Genomic DNA, 15155 nt, shown 5'->3' with positions numbered 1-15155 from the left:
ATGGAAATATCTCATCAGAGTTATCACCTACAATTGGGTGGGGCACATCTCTAGGAAACACCCAAAGGATTCCAATCTAATCAGCACTAAAACGTCTGCCCCACAAGATTGCATCAAAGGATATGGCTTTTTCTGGGGGACATAATACATTCAAACTGGCACAATAGGCAATTGCACAATCATAGTTAAAATCTTTAACATACTTCTCTCAGTGACTGACTGAATAAGCAGACCAAAAATCAGTGACGCTAGTGACGATTTGAACAATTTGGACATATAAAGAAAATTGCACTTAGCAACTGAAGAATATACATTATTTTCAAGCATACATGGAACATTTACCAAAATTTACCATATACTTTGCCAGAAAGTAAGTTTCAACCAGTTTCAAGAAATTGAAATGATTCATAGAATGCTCTCTGAACACAATAGAATTAAGCTGGGATTCAGAAGCAAAAACAATTAACTGGAAAACGTACAAATATTTGAAATTAAGTCTTATAGTTTTAAATACCTATGGATTAAAATAGTACAATAAAAATTAAACACACAGATACATTAGGACTAAAGTAAGTTTTTCTAGGAATGCAAGGTTAATTTAAAATTCAAAAACCAGTGTAAAAGCATCTACCAATGTACTCCCCATATGAACAGGTTAAAAGATAAAAATGCTTATGATCATCCATATTTTATATTAAAAGCTGCATAAAAAATATTGCATAAAATTTGAAATATATCATGATAAAACTTACCGTTATCAAACTAGAAATAGGAGGAAACTTCCTTAAGCTAATAAAGGGCATTAATAAAACAAATGCACTGCAAGCATAACCATAATGGCATTATTGAAAGATTTACATCCAAGATCAAGAATGAAGCAATGTATGTGTTTATCACCCCATCTGTTTAACATTGTGCTGTAGGTTGTAGCCAGGGCAATAAAACAAGAAAAAAAAATATATGCATGGAAAGGGGAAAATCTGTCCTTATTCATAGATGACATAATGGTACATGTGCAAAATCCAGAAGAATCTGCAGATGGATTATTTGAATTAAAAAGTTTATTTACCAAAGATGACAGATAAACATTAACTATTCAAAAATCAATTGAATTTTTATATACTGGCAAAAAAAATTTGAAAATGAAATTTAACAGTAGTCTTTAAAACATTGCCCTAAGAATAATGAAAGACTTTTACACTGAAAACCACACCATCTGTTGATGAACTTGTGCAAATTTTTGTTTTTCTATAAAGGTCTTTATTTTTTATCTTCACTTTTAGAGGGTGCTTTTGCTGGGTATAGAACTCTAGGTTAACAGTTTTTTGAGTTTTTTGCTTCTCTAGCATTTTATAGGTATCGTGCTATTGTCTGGCTTCTATCTTTTCTTTTGACAAGTAAGCTGTCAGTTTTATTGTTCCTTTGACAGTAATCTGTGGTTATTCATTTTGCCTCAAGATCTTGATGGCTCACATCTTTGCTCACCCAGATGGCCTAAACTCCAATTTTTTGTCTCCCCAACCCTGTCACATTGCTAAAAGATGTACTTAGCTGTTGCTTTCTTCTTGGCTCTCTTCTGGTTTTCTTCCCAGTTTCTTTTCTCTCACTCTGTGCCACTTAAGGATCAGTCAATGCCCTAAATGGAAAAACACTGGACAGAATGTTGAACTTACTTCAGTAGCTTCCATTTTATCTGGGATGTGGACCCCTCAGATTCTGGTGTCCTTAGTAGCTCTCCAATGACTTAGAACAGATTTAAAAAAAAAAAAACAAAACTTGTATTTCATCTAACTAGTCACTCTTGGTGAGAGTGTTATCTTTCTAGAGACTATTTCTCATAGTTGGAAGTAGACATTCCTCAGTAATATTTTAGGAAGAAGAGGGATGTATTCTAGGCCCTGATGAAAGAGCAAGATTTGGAAGCAAGGAAAGAGTTGAAGGATTGGCATGGTGGAAGATTGGCAGGTAGGAATAACAAGTTACTTACACTAAGCTAAGATACAAATGAGGTTGTATGGAAAGGGAGAATATTAATAATCCTGTTGTGGTGGTTTGAAGTTGTATGTACCCCAGCAAAATGCTTTCCTAAATTTAATCTTTTCCTGAACCCACTGTAACTAGGTCCTTTTGATAAGGCTACTGCAGTTAAAGTGTGACCCACCTCAATCAGGATGGGTCTTAATCTTATTATTGGAGTCCTATAATTGGAATGAAATTCAGACAGAGAGAAAGCCACAGGAAGCAAGAAGCTGAAATGGAACCTGGAAGGGAGAAGGAAGAGACAGGAGATGCTGCCATGTGCCTTGCCATGGGACAGAGGAGCCAAGGATCAGCAGCAAACAGAGCAACACAGTCTTAGGAGAGAAAGCATCGCCTTGATGATGCCTTGATTTGGACATTTTCCAGGACTCAAAATCATAAATGAGTAAATTCCTCCTTGTTTAACCCAACCCATTTCATGAAATTTGCTTAAGCAGCCTAGGAAACTAAAACACCTATCTATACAGTATTTTGGCCTTTCCAAAGCATTTTCACCTATATCCCAGTTTGAGCCTCATAGCATAGTATATTATCCTCATATTTATAGGAAAATGAAACCCAGGAGATTTTATTTACCTACTAGGATCACACAGCTAATCAATGATGGAGTTAGATTTGGGAAGTAGCCAGAGGCTATGTTGTGGAGCTTTCTGAATGCTAATCCAATGAGTTTGATGTTTGTTCTCCAAAGCACAGGTATTTTAACATTTGTCTAGTACTCTGGTTGGATTTAACTCTTACCTGGCTATCTGTGTGGGAATGAATATGAATGAAACTTTAAGAGTTTGGGTGCTTAAATTTGTACTAGAGTATCTGCATATTTTAGGTTATATGTGGAGGTGATGGGGCAGCCAGTGGTCTAGGGTTATTATGGGAAGTGAGAGGTTTGAAAATTTGGTAGTGCAAGGGAACAATAGTATGTGCTTATATTAGGGGCATTGTCCTGGAGCATATCATATTTCATATGGATGAATATGAGGGAATTGGATATTTTATCATGTACAATTTTTTTAGTATTACATTGCATTTTATCATATATTGTCATATTTTGTTTGCAAAAGTTGAACTTCAGGGTAGAAGAATGTCTGGTGAATGTTTATTCATTTTCTGAGTAATAAGTACTTCCTTAATCCCTCTTCCTATCCCTTCTAGAGTTGCCTGCAACTATGCCTATATGAGTATCTTCCTGAAAAGGTTTTGAATTTTATTATTATCTTTAATATAGGGTGAGATGGTTATTACAGCACTTCTATGACATCTTCTACAACAGCTTCTGACACCAAAAATATAGGTATGGGAAATTTCAGTCATTTCAATTGTAACTTGAACTATCCAGTTAGACCAGATCCCACCCCCTTCAGATTTGATAATTTGCTAGAATGACTCACGGAACTCACTGAACATGCTATGCTTACAATAGCTTTATTATAGTAAGAGGATACAAATGAGAAGAAGCCAAAAGAAAAGATACATAGGGTGAGGTCCCAAATGCAAGCTTCTGTGTCTTCTCCACGTGGAGTCAGAGCATGTCAGCATCCCAGCATAGCAGTGATGTCTTCTCAATCGTGGAAGCTCACTGGAGCTTCGAGTATCCCGAGTCTCTATGGGATCTTATTACATAGGCAGGATTAATGGAATCAGTGTCCACGGGGTTGAGCTCAATCTCCAGCCCCCTTCCCTTCCAGAGGTCAGGATACTGGGACTGACAGGAGGTGACTCAAAGCCCCAACCCCCTAATCACTCGGTTGTTCTTTCTTGTGAGGCCACATGGCCAGCTCTCGCTAAAGACCATAGGTGTGGCTGGCTCCTGTCTGTCATCTTATTAGCATATGAATTATCAGGTTTGGCCCTGGGCCCATGATGAAGAACTAAAGACACTCCTATCACAGGAAATTCCAGAGATTCAGAGGTTGCTTCCCCAGAAACTGGGGACAAAGAACAGACAGGTTTTTCATTTTGCCACAGAGGGTTTCCTCATCTCCATTTTGTTATTTGCTCCTTCGGTCTTCCCTTCCTTGCCACTATCTGCTTCCGGTCAGCAGTGGGCAATTGAATCCCTGACACTATATGCTTGAGCTCTTAGAACCGAGAACATCCCCTGTACCAGAATCTCCTGCCCCTCTCCAAACTCCTATAGTATCTATTTAGCACGTAATTATGGAACCAATCTTGCTCATAGAAATGAGGATTTGGAAAGGGCCTCAGGCCAGCAGCTCACTGAGGCTAGTTCCTTTCTGATCCTTCACCATAGCTCTAACCAGGTTCCTCTCAGTCCCATTACTCCCTTTTACTTCCTTTACAGTATGGACCCTACCATCATACCTTTCTAGCTCTGAGTCTCACCCACTTTCATCTCCTTATTTGTAGTCCTCTGGGAGAGTTGGCGTGGTGGGAGGCCTTATGAAGAACAGATGTCTGTCTGTTGCAGCTGGACCACCAAGATCTTCTTGTGCGAATATTCTTCTCTCGAATACCTTTTGACGCCTCCTCAGTGAGTGAGCCTCATTCCACTACACTGGCCTTGTTCTCAGGATACACCAGTGTATTTTATTGTTGCCTCTGTTTCTGTCTAGCCAAGTGTTGCTGCTCTCGCCACTCGGCGTTTTCTTCTTTCCCTTGAATTCTATCACGTCAGGCTCTTGGCTGAGCCATTCTTACCATGCTTTGTGGTCATGTGCCTTTGGGTCGTTTCCTCGCTTGAGATTAACACCCCTAGACTAAAGACCTCTAGGCTAATCTCCCCAAGACTGGAACCGAGCTACTTCTTTCTAACGTGTGTTTGGTAACCACTTGATGGAGAAGGGTTCCTCATGCGGGCATTTACGTTTCCGGGCACTTTGCACAGTGAGTGGGGCGAGATCTGGACTTTGCAAGCAACAGCTACACAGTGGGGCAGCCCTGTTCCTCAGCCTCTTCCCATTGCATGATTCTTGGAAGGGCCTCCTTCAGTTGCTTTTTCTCACCTCCATAAAGGTTTATCTTCGATATACCCAAACCTCCGGCTTCTTAGCTCTGACCCACCCACCACCAACTTAACCGCAAAGGAATAAACATAGAGTAACTGAAATCACCATTTAGTGATTTTTGGGGGCCAGAGTTCCCAGAATCATGGATGGCAACTTTTCTGTCCAAGACATGAATTTCAAAAATATATGTGTTTATTAAAAGGTTGGGTACAGTTCATATTTACTATTTCAATACCCACAAGAGGCTGAGATTTCATAAAAACATAAAAGGGGGTATTGGTATTACTTGTAACATTACATATGTAAATTCAGAATTGAGATCTTGTTATTGATCCAAGTGAAATGTTAAGACACTCTGACCCTTATAACAAGGCCTTGGATCATTAAAAAATCACTGTACATTTAAAGTAGATTTACTGCTTTTCATGAAGGAATATTTAAATATATTAATGAGAAAATGGATGCAAATTAAATCCATTAGACTAATTAGAAAATTGAGTGCCAGTAACTGTTTCTGAAGCTCATTAACACGAATGAGAGACTTGGAATGTTTACCTTTTTTTTTTTTTTTTGGCAGAAATTATACATCCACATTGCAAGTTTGCTGATTCTATGCTTGTGCTTAAAATTTGAGTAATATTTTTTCTCCCTTTGAAGTATATAATAAATGCATATGGCACCCACAATATTCAGAACTTTTCTGTCATATGCCAGAAGTTCTGGTGCTTAAAAGTATTCACTCCTTTGCAGAACAGCACTGGGGAACGACTTCCAGCTCCTGGCTCCCATTATGTCACTGAGAAAATGAAATTAGAAGGATGATATCAGATCAGTGGCAGGATTCCAATGAAAATTCAGTCAATTCATGCAACCCAAGCCCAGGGGTTGGGTCCTCTTGTAGGGAGATGAGAAGACTGTGTTGAATTGTTTGCAGTATAGGCTCATAAAGTCAGAGTTGTAGCATCTTGATTCCTTCCCCTTCCTCCTGTCGTCTGGACCTGCCTTGGTACAAATTAATAGGGCTCTGCAATTCCATTTACACTTAATCTACATAGAATTAAAAACAGAGATCTTGTTCCCAATGTGCAACATAGAATACAATTGTTAAATGTCTTGTCCACACTCCTCTTTCCCAAACCTACTAGTTTATTAACTCATTGGTATGTTTCTTCATTATATCCTCTTTCACAAACAAAAAGCACATTCAAATGCACAACGGAAACAAATAGTGGGTCCCCCAAAACCAAATCCAAGCACCTCACTCTAACCTTTTCTGATCAATGGGCTTTGTTCTGCCTCCCAGGGGAGCCTTCAGATGGGCACTCATGGTCCTTGGCCAGCCCAGGAGCCAGCCACATTGACTTGTGGCAGCTAGTATTAAAGGATGACCCGACTTGTCTGTCTACTGTAGCCACAGAGTATTTGCTCTTGGTTTTGCTCAACTGCCTGACCAGTCAAATAGGATTCTGTTTTAAACAGCATTTTTATTTTCAACCTTGGCCTCTGAAGTCTTCTAGAATATTGGAAACCTGTTAAAGCATAAACATATGTCATGCAGAGAGGGAGAGTCAAAGAAATCAGAATGGCAAAGTCAAAGATGCAAATTAAAACCCAGGAAGAATCAATTAAATAGGCACCAAAGGTCTGTTTAAATGATTAAATGAGACAGAAGTGCATCTTGAGATGAATAAATTACAGGAATGTGTGAGAAAAGAAATGAATGCTTGAGAGTCTTATGAGGGGGAGGGTAAGTGAGTAGACGTGAGAGAAAAGATGGTGATGTGCACGCGGTCTCAGGTTTTGGTTATTAGATTGATTAAATATGCAAAAACATCTCCATCGCCTCTGGGTAATTACACAAAACACGAATACGACCGTGAACTCCCACAGCTAGAGGAATAACAAGAGGCCAGCCGCGGCTTTCCTCAGGGTGCTTTTAAGCCTGTGGCTCCCTGACGAGCTTCTGCTCCTCTTTGTGCCAAATGCAGAGTGTCCTAAAGCTCAGTCGTGACACGCTGAGCCTCTCAGTCTCCTTCCTCCTGCCCATCTGGCTGCAGAGACTTGGGTTTGTGCTGCTCGCTAATCATCTCTGCCATTGTCTACTGCTTCCCAAAGGACTTTCACGTTATCAGGTAATCCTCAACCCAGGGCTGAAGGGTAGGAGGGGCAAGTGTTATTCAATTTCAGCTTCCTAGGAAAGAAATAGGAAAGTGGAGACACTTAGGGATCCACACTCGCACAGAGCCAGGAGCTGCCCCAGGGCCGGCAGGTATGGTTGGGCCGGTTGTGCAGTATACAAGGTTGCTGGCCAAGGGGCTGAGTGGGGGCTGGAATGCCATCCCTGCCTGCTCAGTTCACCCCGGTCCTCTGTGGGGAGCTTGTCTGCCTGAGGCGGGGAAGTTGTTTCTCTCTTTGCACACAAGGGAGGTTTAAAGGCCCTGTGGTTGCCTTGCCCTGAACTCAGGTCTCTTGACAATTTCCCTCTCTGTTTTAGTATCCTGCCCTAAGATAATTGTCTTCTTTCCCTTTCCTAAGCAAGTCAGAATTCTCTTTATCGCAGACCCACCTGCCTGAAAATACTACGATGTTCAATTATCTACCGCTTTTAATGGGTTTCTAGTTTCTTTTCACATGGTTGCCCTTTCAAATTGTTTATTCTTCATAGTTTTCTAAGGCCTTTCTGTGCATTGTCATAAAAACAACCTTGTGCAGAATTGATTATTCCCATCTCAAAATGACGCAGAGAGAATTTATTGAGGTCACAAGGCTACTATGAGTCAAAGCCTGGATTAGAATCCAGTTGTGGAGCTCCTGATCCAGGGCTCTGGTCACCTCTAAGTCGCCTGGAGCCCAGCTTCCCCTCCTAACTCCAGTCATGATCCCTCTTGGCGTCCCTCAATGTACTGTAAGACATTCTAACCCCTCCTTCGACCTATTCCCAGCTTAATCAGAGATGGGCTAATATTGTCCTGTTTCTTCCCTGCTGAAATTTCATGAAGTGTCCACTTAGTTTTGGCCTAAGGCAGGTAAAATTGTAACTTTGACCCTGGCTTTTACTCTTTTCGTGGATATCCCGATTTAATGCTGAATATTCAGTGAGAGCTGTCACGTCTTCCTTCGTCTCTTCATGCAACTAAGGGGGCCAGTTGATCCCTCTTCATGCTTCTCTCACCAGACCCTGAACCAATTCAGAAGCAGTCTTTGGAGACAGAAGAGAGTTACGAATATTATTTATGGTTCTAAGGAGAACGCGGCTGGGACCACAAATATAATCCTGACTACATACTTACCCAGCCACGGGCCTTCTAGCCAGGGAAGAAAGCATTCCTGCAAGGCAGGTGGGCAGAGGGAATGAAGAACGTGCTTGCCCCAAGGGCAGATTGTTTCCAAAGAGTTCCATGAGGAGGGAATGTGGTCCCATCAGCCCTACCTAAGAGAGACATGTGGACCAGCGGGCATGAGGCTCTCGCCTTCTTCCTGCATCCTTCCCAGGGAGGGTGGAGGTGGTGGAGAAGAGCCTGGGTCCTGGCAGGAATGTATGGGGTAGGATAATTTGGTTCATGGGGATGGAAAGGGTCTCAAGATGGTGGTTAGGTTAGCTCCTTTTCTCAGAGCACCTCTGAGGCTTTCCCTGCTCTCCCCATAGAACAATCACAAAGAGTGTGCTGCTTCCCATCCCAGACCATGCTAATGACAGTGTTTGGAATAAAACACACTTTAGAGAGGTAGACTGGACCCCTGCCTACTTTATGTATGGGAATGCACTGTGGGGGATTTTGTAGGAGGTGATGTTCACAGGGCAGAGGGAATGAACAAATCCACTTTTGTATTTTAAGTTATTGATGGTTTTGCCAGACCATCCTCTAAAATGGAATTCTATTCTGTAGGCATAGCAAAATGAGGAACATACCCATTGTGAAATTATTTACTTCAAAACCAGCAACCTTGGCCTTGGACTTAGGAGACAGACTATTATTTTGAAATTGGCTCTAACTAGTCTTGGGACATTGGGCATATCCCTTAACCACTTTGGTGTCAGTATCATCCATATAACCAGCTCCTTCCAGGCTTAAAATTCTCCACGTATTAAACTCTATGATCTTAAGTGCGTAAGAAGGGTCCCGATTGATTCAGAATTAAATATCAACTTGCTCTTCTCCAAATTAACTTTGTAGAAAAGCAGGGAAGAGTTGAAACAAATGTGTAGGATATTGTAATTGTCAGTCTTAGCAAATGGTCAGACTGTGCAGTGATACCTTCTCACCTGGTTTACTAGTGGCAATGTTTTGTTAACAAATGTTGTCTGATAAGAAAAGACAAAATGCTCTACTGCACAAAGTCATGGTAACAGGCCAAAAAGATTGCTGAGTGATATTTCACAGGTAAATTATCTCTATGACTATAATCTCTTTGCTGCCAAGAATGGGGTATTTCTTTAAATCTCTGGACCATTAAGAAAGACACTGGTTTCTCATAGACATAAATCAGCAGAGTGGGAATACGCATTTTATAGGAAAATGTATACAGGAGGAAATAAGGGAAGAATGAGTGGATTTCTTCAGCGGTCAGGATTAAGGATGTGAAAGGATGTATTGCTATGGATGGGAAATGAGGGTCGACTTGCAACAAAGAAAAGATCATGTTAATTGGATAATGTTCATTTTTATAGAAATATTAAGTTGAGGGGGGAAAAGTAAGACAGTGCTAAGCAGGATTCCAGTAATATATGTGGCAAAGATTTTTGTCTTTAAAGTTCAAAATTGGGTATTCCACCCCTTCTTTCTTTTAAAGGAAATGTTTTGCAAACTGAAACTTGTATTGGGAACTGGTGACCAGTCGTAAGTCTTTTCTACCCTGGAAACCTGGTTGAAATCCAGTTTGAATAGATTAGCTAAGTGTTATTCCAGTTATAGAGCAGCTTGGATTTCGTTTTTAGAATTGGGTACTTTTATACAATTAATTCACATTAACTTCACCTGAGATAAAATAGTATACCTCCTTTCACATTTCTCAATTCTCTTTTAAGCTTTGAGGACTTTCGTAAGTCTTGACAGTGGTATACAGCGTATTTTTTCCTACTGAATCCACTACAGATAGATTCTGTGTATTTTCTCAGCCTCCTAAATAGACGACCATCAATGAATAATTTCCACCCTCTGTAGATTAAATGTGCAATTTAAAAATTAAAGCTATTCTAAGAAGTGGAAGCGACTTGCTTAGGCTCACGCAGTTTGTGATATGGCAGGACAACCCATTCTCCTGATTTTCGGGGAAGACTGTCATCCATGGTTGGCATGGTTTTGAGATAAATGGATACTTGAGTCTCTCTCATTTCCTCTCTTTCTCTCTCTCTGTCTCTCTCTGTCTCTCTCTCTCACACACACATGCACACACACAGAATCACATATATATGATATATGTAAATACATCACATATATGATATACATATATTTACAGAACTAAACAAAGCAACTATATTACTTAAATAAGATTATGGACAAGACATACATGTTTGGATAATTCAGTTATAGTTTGCAATTCATCAAAAACAGAATGGCATTTGGAAAAAGTGACAGTTTGGACATTACTAACACACTGGGCTGTTTTAGGCCAGTTTACTATCTGTTGAGTAGAGGAAAAGTTCTGAAAGTCTAACTCTAGTTTATATATGGATGTAGATATAGATATAGATAAAGATGTAGATATAGTATGTATGTGTATGCACATGCACACACACACACATGCATGGATTTTTAGAGAGTGACATATAAAGAGGCCCCTGCCTTGTACATCTCCAGGAACACTATTCACCTGGGATACAATGTGAATGGAACCCCCTGGAATTGTGCAATGAGTAGTGCTGGACATTCATATTTGAATGTGTCAGAACTGTCATCATATATGTGTATATAATTTCAGCAGACATGTTTTTAAGATTCTTTTAAAACTTCTTAATGACATATGAGTCTTTATGTATCGTATTTTATGAGTGAAATAGTCTTGTCAAAAAACCTACTTGCATCTAGAAAATCAATCCAATTTCAGTGAGGCTGGTGGATATGGCAAGACTTATCTCAGAGGTTGTTACTTTAACATAAACAGGTTTAATGTAGATGAAACTCACTCCACTTGTTGGCTAGATAAATAGTGTTATCGGGGAGTCTCCAAATAGTGCACAAGCTAAAACAATTCCCCCCTTTGCATCTGCCATGGTGTCTGGAATTCCTACTATTAGTCATTCTTTTGAGTCATGGCGTTGTCTCCAGAAAGTCTCCTGTGGGATCTTGTTAAAATTGTTGTGTACTACTCCAGTGGGGCAACTTGTACCTCATTAGCCATCATTATTAATTCAACCAGTAAAACATTTATTAAGGCTCTACTATATGCTCAACTTAAGTTATGGCTCATGTATTATTACCCCATTTACTTCCAAAGAAAATTGAAGCAACTGAAAAAGCCCATACAGACTTATTATATCAAGTATGACCATAATTATCTGGAAAGGCAGATGATGGGGGGGGTATATTTTGACAGGCTGTTGGTGTGAGTGTGATAGTTGTGATTGCAGAGTGGTCTCCTTTTACATTAGCTAAAAGCATGATCTTCCCTAGAATGAAGTTTCTTTATAATCCTTGCTCCTTCTCTCCACTCCTGACACTAAACAATGTTCTCAGAGCCATTACACATTTTCTACAGTTGAGCAGAAAATATCTGCGGTGAGAAATCGCTTCAAGATAGAGCAGGGTTGATGGACAAGCACTCTGTGTATAGGCTGGCTGTTTTCTGCTTTTGCCTTATTTCCCCTGTTATCTTCAAAGACTGTAAGTTCAAGAAATGCCTTATCTCCCCATTTTTCAATATGCTATTGACTGAAGAGTCAGAACTTATTTTCTCTTCAGAAGTCCTCCCACAATTAAGCTCAGCAGGGGGGATGAAAGACCCAGTGTCTACATCAGAGAAGAATAGAGTTTCAAGGGATGGTGTAACTATTCATTGAAAGCCCCATATAGATTTAAGAATCAAGTTTTTATATAAGGACTTTAGTTCAATAACTACAATTACATTTTTACTTTCCCTATTTGACCCATTGATACTGCTTCCTGTATGATTGGAATGCAAGACTCTTGTATAGTCTCTCTGTCAGAAGAATGAAGTAAGTGTGTGAAGAGGATGTTTGTTGGAAACAGCAGTATCCAACACCCCTTCCTTCTCTTTGGGGGACCATCCTCTTCCATCCTCTGTACATTTGGCTCAGGTGGGCCACCACACCTGGTACCAGGGGTGCAGTCTGTAACCCAAGCTTGTTTATTCAGTTGATTAAAGCCCCTTAACTGCAGTGTTTGTTTCAGAGATGGGGGAAGGAGAGAATTCAGGGCATGTGCAGGAGATCCTGGGAAGAAACATTTTCTCCTCTCTGCTGGATTGAACATGGGAGATTATGAGCTTGGAGTTGTTTAGAATCCACCACATAGAGCCTGAAAATGAAGCCAACACAGGAGAAGGCAGAGTCAAGAGATGGAGAAACTTCAATTTTCATGTCATTGTTTGAGCCCCTGTATCAAACCATACCTGAAACTAGAGCTCTTCCAGATGGAGTGTTGCAAGCATGGGCATTACCAAAGACAAACTCATAACCAGCAAAAAGGTTCAGATTGAGTCCATCAGCTGCTTCAACTTCTCAAATACAAGCAAATGCTAAGTGATATTGAGGGTTATTTTTAAAGGATTTGTGAACTTTGATTTTTATTTTCCTTTTTTTTTTTTTTTTTTTAAATTAAACTCTTGCCTTGAAGAGTTTAAATTAAGTTTTAAAAAACTGTCTCCCCAAATTCCTTCAGTGAAATACAACCTGTTGTATCTTTCTAATTCTAATGATTATTTGCATTACTTTTTGGTAAAGTTATTTGTAGATCTGTCTCATTACCATTAACAATTTTTAAAGTCCTTCAAAGAGGGGCTAGGTGTTCCTATTTATTATAACATTGCATTCTCATACCACACTAGTGTACATTCAACTGATGCTATTTGAAACCATGTTTGAAGTCAGGTTATAGATATCTGAAATTCAGGATATCAACAAAAAAAGTAGGTACAGAAATTAAATATGTAGCAGAGTATTTATCGACACTTGAAATTAACCATATTTGGTTGTTAACCACCCATTAATGAAGAGGAGAAGTCATATGAAGAACACAAAACAACAATCTTTAAATAAGTTAGGCTTTGTTGGAAATCCGTTAAAAAACTTAGATGCATGCAGATGCACACAATCATTCACAAAAAAGGCTGATTAAACAAGATGGTGAATTCTCTTTTCTTTATCATTTGTTTGCCTTCATGTCTCTTGCACTGGACTGAAAGTGCCTCAACTTAAATCCATACAACTTGATACTCAGTATTTATTGAATGAAAGAACATGGGACAGAATGAATGAAAGATTTTTCCCTCCTTTATTTTCATTGCCCATTTGAAACACTTCCTACTTTGCCTACTGCCTTCTGACCATTTTATCTGCCATTTCAGTGGCCCGTTGTGTAGTGTGTGTGTGTGTGTGTGTGTGTGTGTGTTGATGGCAGTGGGGTACTGTGCATCTTGGATCTTTCTAGAATTTGTAATATCAAAATCTTTCTGCCTTTATCCTCAGTTCTTTATTATCTAGAGTGATCATGGGTTTAGAATACAAGTGGTTGTCCTTGAGAGTGACTATTTGGGGTGCATTGGTGGGAGGGTGGTGAAGATACACCTGGGAGGTGCCTGTGTGCTCTGCATTGCCATGGAGCTGGCCTTGCTCACAGGGATTCTGCCTTTGTCTGTGTGAAAGGAATAGCCAGACTGTGAAACAGTTTGCATGTTTTGGCCCTTTACCTTTTTGGATCGTTTCATAGCCCAATCAATTGTGTAGCAATTGGCTCTAAATTTGCTCACATGTAGCCAGCTAAATACACATTCACACTTAACCACTTTCACAACCAACCCCCACCCTGCCTGGCCTCAGCATCCTTTGGGCTAGGCCGGATCTCAGTGACCCTGAGACCTGAATGGCCATCCCTGGCAGCAGGAGACAGTAGGCACTAACATCACAAGTTCTGGAGTTGGATTGTCTGGGTCCATGCTCAGCATCAGCCGCCTACTAGTTGTGAGGCTTTGAGCAGAATATTTACCTAACATTTCTGTGCTTCAGTTTCTGTACCTATTAAATGGGAATGGGACTTACCTTATAGGAGTGTGGCATATATTGAATGAGATAATCCATGAAAAATGCTTAGCTTAATGCCTACCAAATAGTACTCTCTATAGCTATTGGGCATCATCAGGACCATCTGTATCACCAACACAACCATAATCGTCGTCATTAATCTCCATTTTCACCAGCTTCACCACCACCATCACCTTGTGGAAGGGGAGCTGTTGTGATATCCAGGCCAAAAGAGGTGATGTTGGAACGTGAGGGAGGGCAAGAGGAGATTTCATATTAGTGCAGATTTTCTCCAAAAGTTGAGGACCATGTGCAGATGAGGTTAGAGTTAGGGTCTAAGTCCTTCTAGTATTTTTGCTTCTCTTTGATGAGTGGTTACCTAGATGTGGCAAGAAATGCATGGCTTCATTCACTAGAGGACCACATCAAAAGTTGGATCTTTATTTGATCTTTGAAAATCCATAATAGTCCTTGGGTAACTTAAGAAGTATAACTTTTTGATGATGAGTCATAAATATTGACATTACATGAAAAGACATACTATCTATGTATGCAGAAACAGTTACAGGGCTTTAGAAAGGCAAGATGGGGAAACAAATTAAGAAGAATATCATGGATGTTTATATATAGAAAGAAGCAGCTTTGCCTGGTTTCTGGTTTCTTCTTTCTAATATAAACTTTGGGGGTCTCTGCCATATTTTTATACTTAATTTTTCTACTCTTGAAGTGGCAGCAAAATGACTCTTGGGGAGAAATGTATTCCTACATGAGCTCTGCATAAGCATATCAATGGGGGTGGGTGCTGCTATGAGATTTGATGCAGAAGTTAAGATTTGAAATTCTATGGGAGATGGCTGCTTCTGGCACCCCAAAGGATCACAAGAAGTTTTACACTGGAAGCCTGAAATGAGAAAGTATTCACTGAAAAAGTTCTCTCTATAAGCAACAATAAA

The sequence above is a fragment of the Choloepus didactylus genome, chromosome 9, assembly GCF_015220235.1.
Source record: "Choloepus didactylus isolate mChoDid1 chromosome 9, mChoDid1.pri, whole genome shotgun sequence".
Taxonomy (NCBI): domain Eukaryota; kingdom Metazoa; phylum Chordata; class Mammalia; order Pilosa; family Megalonychidae; genus Choloepus; species Choloepus didactylus.
The sequence above is the reverse complement of the archived record's forward strand: the minus strand, read 5'-3'. Positions refer to the sequence as shown.